The sequence below is a fragment of the Macaca fascicularis genome, chromosome 8, assembly GCF_037993035.2.
Source record: "Macaca fascicularis isolate 582-1 chromosome 8, T2T-MFA8v1.1".
In the NCBI taxonomy this organism is placed as follows: Eukaryota; Metazoa; Chordata; class Mammalia; order Primates; family Cercopithecidae; genus Macaca; species Macaca fascicularis.
The window spans coordinates 100,045,035-100,058,955 of NC_088382.1; the positions used below are offsets into that span (position 1 = coordinate 100,045,035).

The following is a 13,921-nucleotide window of genomic DNA, read 5'->3' on the forward strand; positions in this document are numbered from 1 at the left end:
TTTTCTAAAATGTCATACAGCTGGAATCATATAGTACATGGTCTTTTCAGACTGACTTCTTTCTTTAGCAATATGCATGTAACGTTCCTCTGCACCAAAACTAACTTTTTTCTTTAGCAATATGCATTTAATGTTCCCCTATGTAGTTTTGTGGCTTGATAGTTAGTTCATTCCCTTTTATTTTATTTAATTAATTAATTACTTTTTTTTTGAGACAGAGTCTTGCTCTGTCGCCCAGGCTGGAGTGCAGTGGCACAATCTCAGCTCACTGCAAGCTCTGCCTCCTGGGTTCATGCCATTCTCCTGCCTCAGCCTCCCAAGTAGCTGCGACTACAGGTGCCCACCACCATGCCCGGCTAATTTTTTGTATTTTCAGTAGAAACGGGGTTTCACCGTGTTAGCCAGGATGGTCTCGATCTCCTGACCTCTTTATCTGCCTGCCTTGGCCTCCCAAAGTGCTGGGATTACAGGTGTGAGCCACCGTGCCCCGGCCTTCCTTTTATTATCGAATAAAATTTCATTGTATGCATGTATCACAGTGAATCCATTTATCTGTTGAAGAATATCTTGGTTGCTCCCTATTTCTGGAGATTGTAAGTAAAGCTACTATAAACATTTGTGTGCAGTTCTTTATGTGGGCCTAAGTTTTCAAATCATTTGGGTAAATATCTAGGATTACGATTGTTGGATAATGTGGTAAGACTATGTTTATCTTTGTAAGAAATTGCCAAACAGCCGAAGTGGCTGCAACCATTTTACATTTCTACCAGCAATGAATGGGTATGCCTGTTTTTCCACATCCTTACCATCACTTGATGTTATCTGCTTTTCTGATTTTGTATATTCTAATAGGTATTTAGGGTATCTTGTTGTTTTAATTTGCAATTCCCTAATGACATATGATCAGCATATTTTCATATGCTTATTTGCATCTTTGTACCTTCTTTGGTGAGGGATCTGCTCAGATTATTTGTGCAATTTTTAATTGGGTTGCTTATTTTCTTACTGTTGAGTTCTAAGTGTTCTTTGTAATTTTAAACAAAAGTCCTTTATCAGATATATGTTCACAAACTTTTTTATCCCAAAATGTTTCTTCATTCTCTAACAAAGCAGAAGCTTTAAATTTTAATAGAGTCCAACCTATCCATTTTTTTCTTTATGGATTGCCCTTTTCATATTGTATCTAAAAACTCATCACCAAACCCAAGATTACTTTGATGTTTTTCTGTTCTATTCCACAGATTTTATAGTTTTGCCTTAAATTTAAGCCTAAAATCCATTTTGATTTTTTTATGTGTGAAAGGCATAAAGATTGTGTCTACTGGATTCACTTTTTTTGCATACGGACATCCAATTTTCACAGCACCATTTGTTGAAAAGATTATCCTTTTTTCTATCGAATTACCTTTACTCCTTTGTCAAAGATCAGTTTGTGTGTCTGTTTTTGGTCTACAAATCTGTTCCATTGATCAATTTGTCTATTCTTTCACCAACACCATGCTGTCAGCATTACTGTAGCCTTACAGTAAGTCTTAAAGCCAAATAGTGCCAGTCCTTCTACTGTGTTCTTCTTGGGTATTGTGCTAGCTATTCTAGATCCTTTGCCTTCTCACACACATTTTAGATTCAGTTACTTGACAGCTACAAACTAACTTACTGCAATTTTGATCAGGATTGCATTGAATCTATAGATCACCAGCTGTCTTCTGATTAGTACTAATACTGCCAATTTTTTTTGTTTCTTTTATTTTAGTGTATTTGTGTCTTTATATCTTAAGTGCATTTCTTATAGGTAGTTTATTGTTGGATCTTGCTTTTTCATCTAATTTGATAAGCTCTGCTTTTTAAATGGGAGTATCTAAACCACTTATATTTATTTATATCATTAGTTCTAAATTTACCATATTTCTGTTTGTTTTCTGTTTGTCCAATCCATTCTTTCTTCCCTTTTTCCTCTTTTCTGTATTTTGTATTTATTGTAAATGTATTATGATTCAATCTTATGTCCTTTTTAATATAACATTTAAACAATTTTGCTGGTTGCTTTAAGGGTCATAATGTAGTTAAATGGTGAGCCAAATATGACCAGCACACTGTACTGTACCACCCATTAGCTGAGAATTATTCTTACAGTTCTTAAAAGATTGTAAAAAGAAACAAAGGAATTATGCAACAGACTCTATATGACACACAAAGCATCAAATATTTGCTATGTGGACTTTTATAAAAAACATTGCCAACTCCTATTATAGAAATAAGTGTACCCAATTTTAAAAATCTTTTCATTTTTATGATGATACCTGCAATTCTTTCCTAATATTCTATATTTGTGGTTACTTTTTTGTTTTAATTAAATAGGCTTGCAAAAATTTGAGTAACTTTATTGGTTTTTCTGAAGAACTGGCTCTTATTTTTATTATTGCATTTTATCTTCTTTGTTGGCTTATTAGTTATAACTCTTCGTCTTCTTATCTTATGGTTAATTTAGGGTTTTATGATGTACATATTTAACTTGTCAAATTCCACCTTCAAATGATAGTATACCACTTCACATATAGTATATGAACCTTATAACAACATACTTTGATTTCCGCTGATCTATTTATTTTTTAAAAATTCACTTCTCTTTCTGTATTTCATTTTGGATAGTTTCTATTGCTATCTCTTCAAGTTCACTATTTTTTTTCTTCTGCATTGTCTAAATTGAGGCTAATCTCTTCTAGTGATTTCTTCATTTTAAATCTCATACGTTGTGGTTTTCATCTACAGAAGTTTGATTTGGAATTTTAAAATATTTTCTATGTTCACGCTCTACTTTTATTTTTTGAACACGTGGAATATAGTTATAAACACCCTTTTTCTATTTTTGTTTACTAATTCTAATATCTGTGTTAGGCCTGGGTTAATTTCAAGTGATTAGTTTAGCTACTCATTAGGGGTCATATTTTCTAGTTTGTTTGCATACCTGGTAATTATTATTAGATTCCAGACATTGTAAATTTTACCTTGTTGGGTACTATATGTATTTTTTGTTCCTATAAATACTTTTGAACTTTTCTGTCATGTAGTTAAGTTAGTTGAAAACAATTTATCATTTCAATTGTTGCTTTTAAGATTTAAGTGTGATCAGAATATTGCTAAGTCCAAGGCAAATGGTTCTGCATTTTGTTCCTGTGTTCTCTACCCAATGTCCTGTGAATCTTGAGACCTTACAGTTTGATTGGTGGGAAGAGGCACTATTTTCATCTCTATATGAGCAGAAGGCACTGCTGCCTTTAATCCTTTGATATGGCTCTTTCTTTGGCCTCAGGTACATGCACTAACCAGGACTCATCTTAATACTTGAAGAACTTTTGAAGACTTTCAGACTTCTCTCTCTGTGAAGCTCTCCCTACTCTAGTGCTTTGTCCTGTGAGTTTTCACTGCCTTGGTTTTCCCAAACTCTCATCTCCATCTTCTTAAGGAGTCCACCAGGTTTTGGTTGAGTTCCCTGGCCACTCCCGTGGACTGTGGCCTGGAAACACTCTCAAGGCAAGAAGCTGAAACAATAGTTGGGCTCATCTCATCTGTTCTCTTCTCCCAGGGGTTGCTATTCTTCACTGCCTGGTTCGAATGTCTGTTCTTTGGTTGTTTCAGGTAGGAGAATAAATCTAGTCACTTTTAATGTATCTTGACCAGAAGTGTAAGTTTACACTATTCTTTTTGACTTTTGCAAAGTATTTCATTTTATGAATGTGCTGAATTTTTTTTAACCAATTTTGATTTAATTGATGTTTGGGCTAATTTTTTTGTATGTTATTATTGCAGAAAAATGCTATAGTAAAAAATCATTGCCTCATTGTGAATGCAGCTATATCATATTTTAGAAGCTAAATTCCTCCAACAAAATGTGTATCAATTTTAAATTTTGATTAACATTAAAAAATTGCCCATCAAAGTTTATACCAATTTTCATCCCAATAAAAATGTCTGAGAGAATATATTTCTCTAGAGATCATTTCTCAGATTTCCATTCTTTTCTGTCCCATCTAAATGCTTGGGAAATAGGAAGGAATGTATGGAGAAAAGTTTTAAAATTTCAAAGAATCATAGTATTTGAGGTTTTTTCTCTTATATCTATTATAAATGATTCTAAATTTGCCCCTCACTTGCCCATACATATATACACATTCTGTTAACAACATGTAATTTATATATTATTTAATTCTCATAGCATTATGAGATAAAGATTATTACTATTTCAAATTTACAAATGAGAAAATTAAGGCACATAGACATCTAGTAACATCTATGTTTATGTAGTTTTATCCAGACATTCTTGGACTTCCTGTCTGATTGCTACCCCTCCAAAATCTGGAGCTAGTCTTGTTCTCAGTTTTGGCTGCCCTTTCTCTATCCTTCGGTAACTCATGGGAGCCTATGACTCTGCCTTAGCCTGGAAAGAGGAAGATCTAATTAGAACTCCAACTCCACTCCTGGTGTCCTACCCTTGCCTTGTCTACACCCTTGTCAGGGTGCTTGGAGGGGTCCCAGGATTTTCCATGCGTCAGAACTTGCTGCTTGTACTCTGTCCACCAGTTCTGCCCTCTTGAGATACACTGTTTCCTGAAACCTTGTGAATAAAAGAAAGTTTTTCTCTTGCCTGTGCATGTGCTACTGGCTTCCTGCCATCCCGCCCCGACCTTGCAGAGAGACCTCCATCACGTCATGCTCACTCTTCCACTGTTCCTGGCACCAGGAGAGTCTATTCTTGCTTCTCTGTGGGGTTTTCACCACCACAAATCTTGCATTTTTTCTCCTGAGCAAATTCTGACTTCTCTCTTCTGATGGAACTTCCTGATCATGTGGTTATTGCCAGAATACTAAGTCAGTATCTATCTTTACATGAGGCCAGTTTCTCTGATGCATCAGTCCTACCTGGATCATTGATTCTATGCTCTTCTAGTGCATTTTGGGTAAAGCACATCATTTTATTCATCTTCCTCACACTATCAGCATTTTTATTCCCTCACACAGCATCAGCTCCTATTATCGTCAGAAAGAGGATCACCATCCTTCCAGTTTAAAATCCAATTCTGTTTATCTTTTCTCTTTCTTGGCAGCTGAGCTGGGCTCTGCCTGGATATAACTTATGACCTATTCTGTATGGAGAGTTGGTTTTCTCACAGTTCCACTCCCTTCCCAGATATCAGCAAATGGCTCTCCTAGACCAGAAGTCTCCAGAGAGGTATTTATAATAGTCAAATTAGTGCAAATTTATAATTCTTTATCTTTAAACATTTGGAAGCTGAAATAAAAATAATTTCCCAGAGCCTTTTGCTGCAATGAAACTGGTAATCTTATTCCAAAAGTTATTATGCAGAGTTAACATGACCCAGCAATTTTATATGCGGTAGAAATAGACAAAGAATTGAGATTATTAGCCAATAACAGAAAGTGTTTAATTTAGACTTAAGAAAGTCTTTATGTATGGAAATTTTTAAAGAATGGGATTAAACCTATTTTAGTTTCCTGCCTTGGGCATCATGAGCAATTGCACTGTGGAGTAGGAAGAGTTGAGATAGCCGGCCATCCCAGCTTCCCTGAAAGTCATGCCCCTTAGGACAGGGACGTGTGCCTGCAGAAGAGTTTGTTCTCACTGTTCCTGCCCATAGTAGATAGGTCATAGGAAGACAACTGGCTAAAACAAGACCAACAAATTTAATTCTTAGAAACGTGCCATTGGAATTTAGAAAGCACAGCCTGTTAAAGGACATGGGGTTTGGAAGCAGTACAAACCCAGGGGTGATGGCATTGCCCATCATGTGCCCTGAGGAATAGCCAAAGCTAATCCTGGAGTGTGAAAAAATCAGCCTATACACATAAATACAAAAGCAAATGACGATGGTGCTGAGGAGAGCAGAGACTGACCAGTTTCTGTGAAACCTGGCTGTCCTTCCTGATTACAGGTTTCCGGCAAATCCCTGATGTCCTCCTGATACATTGCACTTACTGTATTGTTATGCTGAATGTGTTTCTGTAGCTTGCAATTAAACAACATTTAATGCAGACAGAGGTAAATTATGACATCTGGGGTCATTTAGGAGAAACCAACTTGAAAGCAGAAAGAATTAATAACATTGGAAGTTTTCTTCTCTTGATATAATTGAGTGAAAAGTACTGTTCTTAGCTAAAGGTTAACTTGCATAGGTACAGCTATCTTAGGCAGGACTCCTATCTTGAAAATTGGTACAGATAACATTTTAAGTAAAAGTATATGATAATAGTGTTACATTCTGCTACTAAAAATCCCAATAATAATTTTAATCCTGTATTTATTGAATACTTAGTATGTATCAGGTATGTAAACACTTTGCATGCATTATTTGCTCTACTACTGTCATGGGTCACTTAACGACGAGGATGCCTTATGGGAAATATGTCATTAGGCGATTTCGACATTATACGAGCATTGTAGAGTGAACTTACACAAACTTAGATGGTATAGCCTACTATACACCTAGGCTATTTGGTATAGCCTGTTGCTCCTAGGGGCATGTTACTATATTGAATACTGCAGGCAATTGTAACACAGTGGTAAGTATGTATCTAAACACATATAAACATAGACAAATTAGAGTAAAATATGGTATAAGATAAAAAATGGTTCCACTGTATAGGGCACTTACCATAAATGGAGTTTGCAGGACTGGAATTTCCTCTGCATGAGTCAATGAGTGAGTGGTATGTGAATGTAAAGACCTAAGACATTACCGTACACTGCTATAAACTACAAGTACTGTACAGTTAGGCTACATTAAATTTATAAAAAAAGTTTCTTCAATAATAAATTAACCTTAGTTTACTGTAATTTTTTCAATTTATAAGCTTTTAAGTTTTTAAAAACTTTTTGATTGTTTTATAATAACATTTAGCTTAAAATACACATTGTACAGCTGTGCAAAAATATTTTCTTTTTTGATAGCCTTCTCCTATAAGGTTTTATTCTATTTTAAAAATTTTTTATGTTTACTTCACTTTTTAAACTTTTTTGTTAAAAACTAAGACACAAACACATACATTAAAGTAGGCCTACGCAGGGCCCGCATCATCAATATCACACTGTTTTTTGCCTCCACATCTTGTCCCACCGGAAGGTCTTCAGGGGCAATAACACATATGGGAGTTGTCATCTCCCATGATATCAATGCCTTCTTCTAGAACACCTCCTGAAGGATCTGCCTAAGGCTGTTTTACAGTTAACATTTTTTATATTAATAAGTAGAAAGAGTGTGCTCACAAATAATAAATAGTATAATAAATTCATAAACCAGTAACATAATCATTTATTATCATTATCAAGTATTGGGTACTGTATATAATTGTGTGTGCTATGCTTTTATATGACAGGCATCACAGTATGTTTGTTTATACCAGCATCACCACAAAAACATGAATAGTGCATTGTCCTACAATGTTATGAGGCTATAATGTCACTAGGTGATATGAATTCTTCAGCTCATCTTATGAGACCACCATGGTATATATAGTCCTTCTTTGACTGGAATGTCATTATGTGCTGCATAGCTGTATTGCAACTTCATAACATGAGGACTGTTTTTGACTTGGTATTTTTATATGATTAGAAATATGAGGTAACCTCAGAATAAATGATCTTATTCCTATTTCAGAAGAAAGACCAATAGAAGGATGAAATATGATATGGTCTCTATGCTATGTGTTATCTCCTGGTTATAATATAGTTTGTGGATTTCTTAAAATGGCCAAGTCATGGAAAATAGCCTGACCAATGTAGTGGTATCATTAGCTTGAATGTTCTAGACAATACATTTCAATTAATTAATTGATGCACTCATAAGTCAACAAAGATTTAGTTGAAATCTAATGGAATTAGATTGAAATCTATATGGAAAATATTCTACTGAGTGCTAGGGGAGTAAAAATAAATTAGAAATAGTGGTGGAAGGATACATACAAACAGGCAGATGTTACTGCAGAAGTTAGAGCGAAGAACTGTGGCTGCACACTTTCTAGGAGGAAATCAGAGGTAGATGCTTAGGAGGTGTCAGGAAGGCTGAATATGGGTGTATCAAGAGTGGCAAAGGAGAAGAAGCACTTCGGCCAGAGGGAATACACAAGCACAAAAGCACAAAGCCTTGTGGTATCTTCAGAACAGCAGTTCTTTGTTGCTGGAGTAAAGATGTGTATATACTAGAAGAGAAGTCCTACAAGGACATGAGACTGGAATGTGTCTTTCATACTAAATAATGAGTCCACCCTTAGTCCTAAATGCCACCATGAGAACAGAGTTTGTAAAGTCAGGACTGATAAATGCCCATTTGTTTATCAGAAGGTAACTAACAGCTGTCGGGAGAATGGACTGAAGTCAGGAAAATGAGAAAGCTGTTATAGAAGTCTAGAGACTGGAAACAGTGGGGCTTGAAAAAGGCAAGGACAATGGAGTAGAGAAATAAAAAATGGGTATTCAGGTGATGTTTTCAGATAGAATCAGCATGATTTAGTGATGCATTAAACATGGGACAGGAAGGAGACATGTGATAATTCTAAGGCTCCTAGCTGAGAACCCTGTGCGCAGTATACCAATAACCAAAGAAAGAACAGAGGAGTTCAAACAGTTTTGGAGGGAGATTGGGAAGGTAACAGGATTAGGCTTTGGCAAGCTGCATTTGAGAAGCATGTAGAATAGGCAGGAGATGTCTAGCAGCCACTGAAAGTGCAACCTCAGATTACATTTGCTTTGTAAGCAATCATGACCCATCGTCAATTGACATTCACATCTTTTAGGACGTGTACTGTCATCAAGCACTTTTCCCACCCTTCCCATTATCCTGAAAAAGAAAACTTTTTATTATCCTAACTGGGAAACTTATCTAATTTTCTTATTAAATTTTATTTTGTGGGTTTCTGTCAAGATAATTTTGCATCTTGATAGACAGAAGACTTGTTGGTTAATCACAGATTTCAGCTTTTTGTTATTCACAGTCTAATAATCTGGCACTATTTCTTTACCCAAGTGGTTAAAAATGTTGAGTGGGACCAAAAGCAAACACTAGGGTTCACCAGCACTGAGGAGTTGTGATTATTCCACATTTCGTGCCATGCCTTTGCCCCTAATCTGCTTACCCTTTTCTACCTTGCTTTTACTCCAGAAATTTGACTCTTACTGACTACGTAAATGGAGCACCTTTTCCCTCTGGCTTCTGGTTGGATCTGCCAGTGGAAGACACAGGAAGGGGATCTGACAGTGGAAGCAGGGAGAGATCAAGATACTGTTTTCTCTACTCTCTCTCTCTTCCTCAACTTTGGGGGCTCTGTCAGTGATTGTTTTGGCCATGCTCTCCTCCTTTCTTGGCTCCAATTGTCACTGGGCTCTAGTGACATCATGATCTCTCTTTAGCCCCTCATGTCCACCAGCAGTAATGGGTTCTGAGTCCCTGGGTATCACAACATACCTGTTGGTACCCTTGGATCCACTCACATCTATGCAGAAAGACCATTACATTCTATCCAAAATCCTGGTGAAGCATCTTGTTCTACTGCCCTGGCCTGATGAATACACTATCACTGAATATGACATTTTAGGTGTCTCTATTATGTGATTTTTCAACATGATACAATGAAGTTATTACTATAGAGAACTTATAATATTTCACTTAAATAATTCTTCTATCATCCCAACACTATTTGTTACTACAAAATGATATAGTATAATAGCTTCAAACAATTGGAGGGGAAAAAAATCCCAGCTGTGATCAGAGAGTACACAGTGCACACACACTCCAAACCCTCACTTCCATTAGTTCATTATACAGTTGTTATTTCCCCACTGTGAAAATCATAAGTCGAGAGTAACTGTTTGAAGTAGAAATGATATACCAACTTATAAATGTCTCATGAAGAGTAATCATTTGTAATTTAGTCATATGAGGTCACTGCACAGTCCCAGGGTACCCTGGGTACTGTTTACTACATAACGAGCAACTAGGTTACTCTGATCATAGCTACTACCCATCAAATGTGATCCAGCTAAAAGAGATTTGGATGTTTACAGTCTCAATCTTATTGATTGCACTACTGTAAGTAGAAAGAAGACTGTATTTGGTATCAAAAGCTTAGGAGTAAGGGTCTCTTTCTTGCCCTACGAAGGGTAGGCAAGGGCTCAGTTGCCGAGACCATAGAAGCAATGTTCAAATAGTCAGGGTTCTTGGAAGACTCTCTATTTGCTATTTAAAACACATCAGTCCCTTGACTGATGTGTCAAATATAGTGAAATGAGGGATGATGGGTAGGGAGTGGGGGCTAGAGGTGGGGAAGGACATAATTACTCTCAAGTCTTCTGGTGTAGAAATTTTCATCATGGTCCATTCTTTTCTTCCACCATAGGATATTCCTATTCCAGTTTTCTGAGAACATAAATGGCTGTTTGGTCACATCAAAAAATCCCAATCCCAAAGCCAAAGGCATTATTAAGCCCCAGTATGATGCTGGAAAGCTGAAAAACAGAAAACAAAACAAAACAAAATAAACAAACAAAAAAACTGAAGCAACTTCTGCCAGGACCAAATAGTAACTTGTCAGTAGTGGAGCAACATTTAGAAATGTGGCTACGTCTGTTACTCAGATGGTGACACTATAGGGAAATTCCAAGTGGTAATAATCTTCATTTATTCTTAGAGTTGTGAAAACAATACATACCTTAAGTGATTTAACAATGCTTTCTTAAAAGGTTATGGTATGCAGATGATGTTCAATGAAAGTAGAAAGGTTTTCCCTGTATAATTAGATGTCACATTCCTCAAAATGGAAATTTAGGGCTTTCTCTGTTGGAATTTTTTTTAAAAGGCTTCAGGAAGTCTTATGTGTCCATCTTTTAAATCAGTTGAAATACTTTTATTACTCATGTTGAGATTGCTTAGTGCCCGTTATGAAACTTGGGTATTACATTATTAATAAATTAACTTTCTTTTTCTTAAAGCTTTGAAAGCACTAATATTATGTTTCTATTAAAACATCATATTTTTCCTGTTACTTTCTGTATTTTTCTACGATCTCTTAAGAGTAAAATTACCTTGATCTTCTCTTTTAATGTTGTCTTTTTCATTTTTCCTTTCTTCTATTGAATTTTGCTTTCATTGTCTAAAATAGAGAATAGAGATTTTTAAAAGACTGCAATGTGCATCCATCGAGCACTTGCTATAAGGCATGCACTATGCCCACCTCTTTGCATACATAGTCTACCACAATTTGGTTATTCCAAGATTCCGCGGGAGAGTGTCTTACTTTATATTAAACATTTTTTAGAACTTAGAGAGTTAACTAACTCATGTAAAATAACACAGTCAGTAAGTGTTAGATTTGAGATTTGACCTCAAACTTGTCTAAGAGCAATATTTTCCAGTCTTATAAAAAATTTGTTACTACTTGTAATTATTTCATGACACTTTGTGTTTCTTGCTCAAAGTAAAAGCAAAACAAGAAGGAAAAAAACACCACACAAAAGTAAATCTTGTGGAGCATTTCATATTTTGCTTCTTAAAGCAAAAATTAATTTACATTTTATTTTTGTGACTACTGGTAGACCATTTTTTCTCTCTAAAGTTCAAAGGTTTAAAAATCTCTTTAAAATAGCTTAAACCCTTCAAAGACGAAGAAATACTGCCATTTCTAAATCATTTTTTCTGATTTTTCACTTAAAACATACTATATTCTACATATGCCTACTAATTTTTTAATTGAGGAAAATCTCCTTTTTCCCCTAATTGCAAAATCATCTTAAAATATGACATATTTTTATTCATTGATTATCAGTAGAACAGTCTATTATATGAATTATACAATTTGTATAAGTTTATCTTTGAAATTGAGATTATTTTGCTTGTGTTGAGTACACACTGTAAACCAAAATTTGATGGATTTAATAAATTAGATTTCAGCAAGCAACCTGCTTGTGAGGAATAAAGACCCAATTGGTCAGCTCACTGAAGCAGGAGTGGATGTGATGGTGCCCCCATGGCCATTCAGTAAATCAATTTCCTGATAAATCTTTGCTTACAGAAAATATTTTAAGTATCAGGACAATATACCATATATTGGCCTATATTCTCTATGGCTAACTCTGAAGAGGAAGTTTGACCTGAAGCTTTGAGAGTTTGCTTGAAACTTGGAGATATTTCTTGGTCAAGGATAGTATAGTATAGCCCTTATATAGAAGTCAACTTATTCCTGATTATTACAGGGCTAGATTACAGTATAGATTACAGGCTATAACTTAGGTATACCATTAATGAAGGACACAGTTTAGTGTAGAGGTTAAAAATGATGGATCTATATTAAAGCTGGGTTCGAATCCTGGGTTTACTACTTATTCTCATTGTCACCTTGGACAAATTACCTAATCCTTTTAAGTATTCATCTTCTCACTCTAAATAGATTAAGACTACCAATCTTACTGAGTTGTAGAGTATAGAAAATGGTCTATGTCTGGTACTTAGCACAGAGTCTGTTCTGCTTTGCAAAGGTTAGCTTTGACTTGGATATTAAACACAACATCTGTAACCATTAATGCAGCAGATTAGCCCATGGTGCTAGTAAGTGTATGGTTATGTGGTCAATGCTCTATGGAGGCCAATCAGCCTTACTCTGATTCATGGCCTCAGCTTTACTCAGCAAGGCCATAAGTATGCCAGAATAAATCTATACCCATTACTGGAGAAAAAAATCAAATGTCTGCCCCTAGGCTGGTCAGTCAGTAAGGTCACCTTCATACACAAAGAACAATATTAATGTTAAGTCTGTCTGCTCAAAAATAAAATGTTCACCTGCAGTTACCTTTGAGGACTGGGAGAAGTCAATGAATTAGTAAAATCTTATGAAAGAGCGAAGTTACATTGGAAAGGAAGTTCACAGTGAGTAGATTTCAAGCAGGAGCTTGGTGAGGCTACTGCCACAGAACTAGTTATAAGGAGGACTAAATATGACTGGAATAATTTGGATATATGATGTCAATTAAACCATATTGTCACATGAAATTCCTTACATAATTGGAGATGTGAAAATTGGTTCCCTTTCCAATAAAGAAGCACTCTTGAGTAGAAATTAAAAACAAAGTCAAAAGATAAACACTCTTTACTGGTGCTTATTCCACTCTTGCCAAATGTTGTATAAATAATAAAAGGATATTAGTTTCAGATTATCAGCTTGCCAGAGGCACAGAACAGCAAAAGTAAACATCAGGGGTAATGTGGTTTCCTTGATGATGTATGAATATAATAGCGAGGTGGTAATATGAAGAGAACCTATGAATAAAAGAATTTGATTTTTTTCCGGTTTCTGCCATTGGCGAATCCTTTGGCACAGGCAGTGTGAGACGTACCTTGATAAGTAGTGGGGATGATGCTTTACTGAATTAGTCTGGTGAAAAACAGACCATAATATCATAATTTACTTATCATTTGGGGCTTACCTCAATTTTAGAGTTCTTGACAGCTACAAAAACTCATCAGGTTAACTAAAAAATCAAATTATCACCTTGCTTCCCTGGAGAAGGAGAACAAGCACATTCATCATCATTTAGAATTTTTTTTAACAACATAGATTAACAGTAAAGTAGTATCTTACATCTTTAAAGTATTTTACACTCTCTTGGGTGCTTTCACTTGCAGTAGCTCTCTGACACACAGAAGTCAGGAGAACCAAGAAGACTACCTTCCTAACTATGCAGTTTTATGAAGACCAGGATGAATTAACAGGAGACATGGTGAAGGCTGCATTCATAAAAAGCTCATATCACAGTTTCTGGTGTACTCGGGAAGGACTCACAGAATTAAAACACATTTGCTGCCTGACCAAAAAAAATGCCAAAACTATTTGGCCCACCTATGCAATTGAAACTACAGTTTCT

General features: G+C 35.6%; 1 long non-coding RNA gene across 1 annotated transcript in view; it reads right to left on the minus strand.

The window, feature by feature from the left end:
- LOC135964771 (uncharacterized) overlaps positions 1–13,561 on the minus strand; it is a 115,480-nt gene extending 101,919 nt beyond the window's left edge. Inside the window, exons 1-3 of the long non-coding RNA XR_010577395.2 lie at positions 13,484–13,561; positions 11,090–11,157; positions 10,347–10,513 (exon numbers count right to left, since the gene is read on the minus strand). This is a non-coding gene — a long non-coding RNA (uncharacterized lncRNA). The remainder of the gene's footprint in view (positions 1–10,346; positions 10,514–11,089; positions 11,158–13,483) is intronic.
- Between the last annotated feature and the right edge of the window lie 360 nt (positions 13,562–13,921).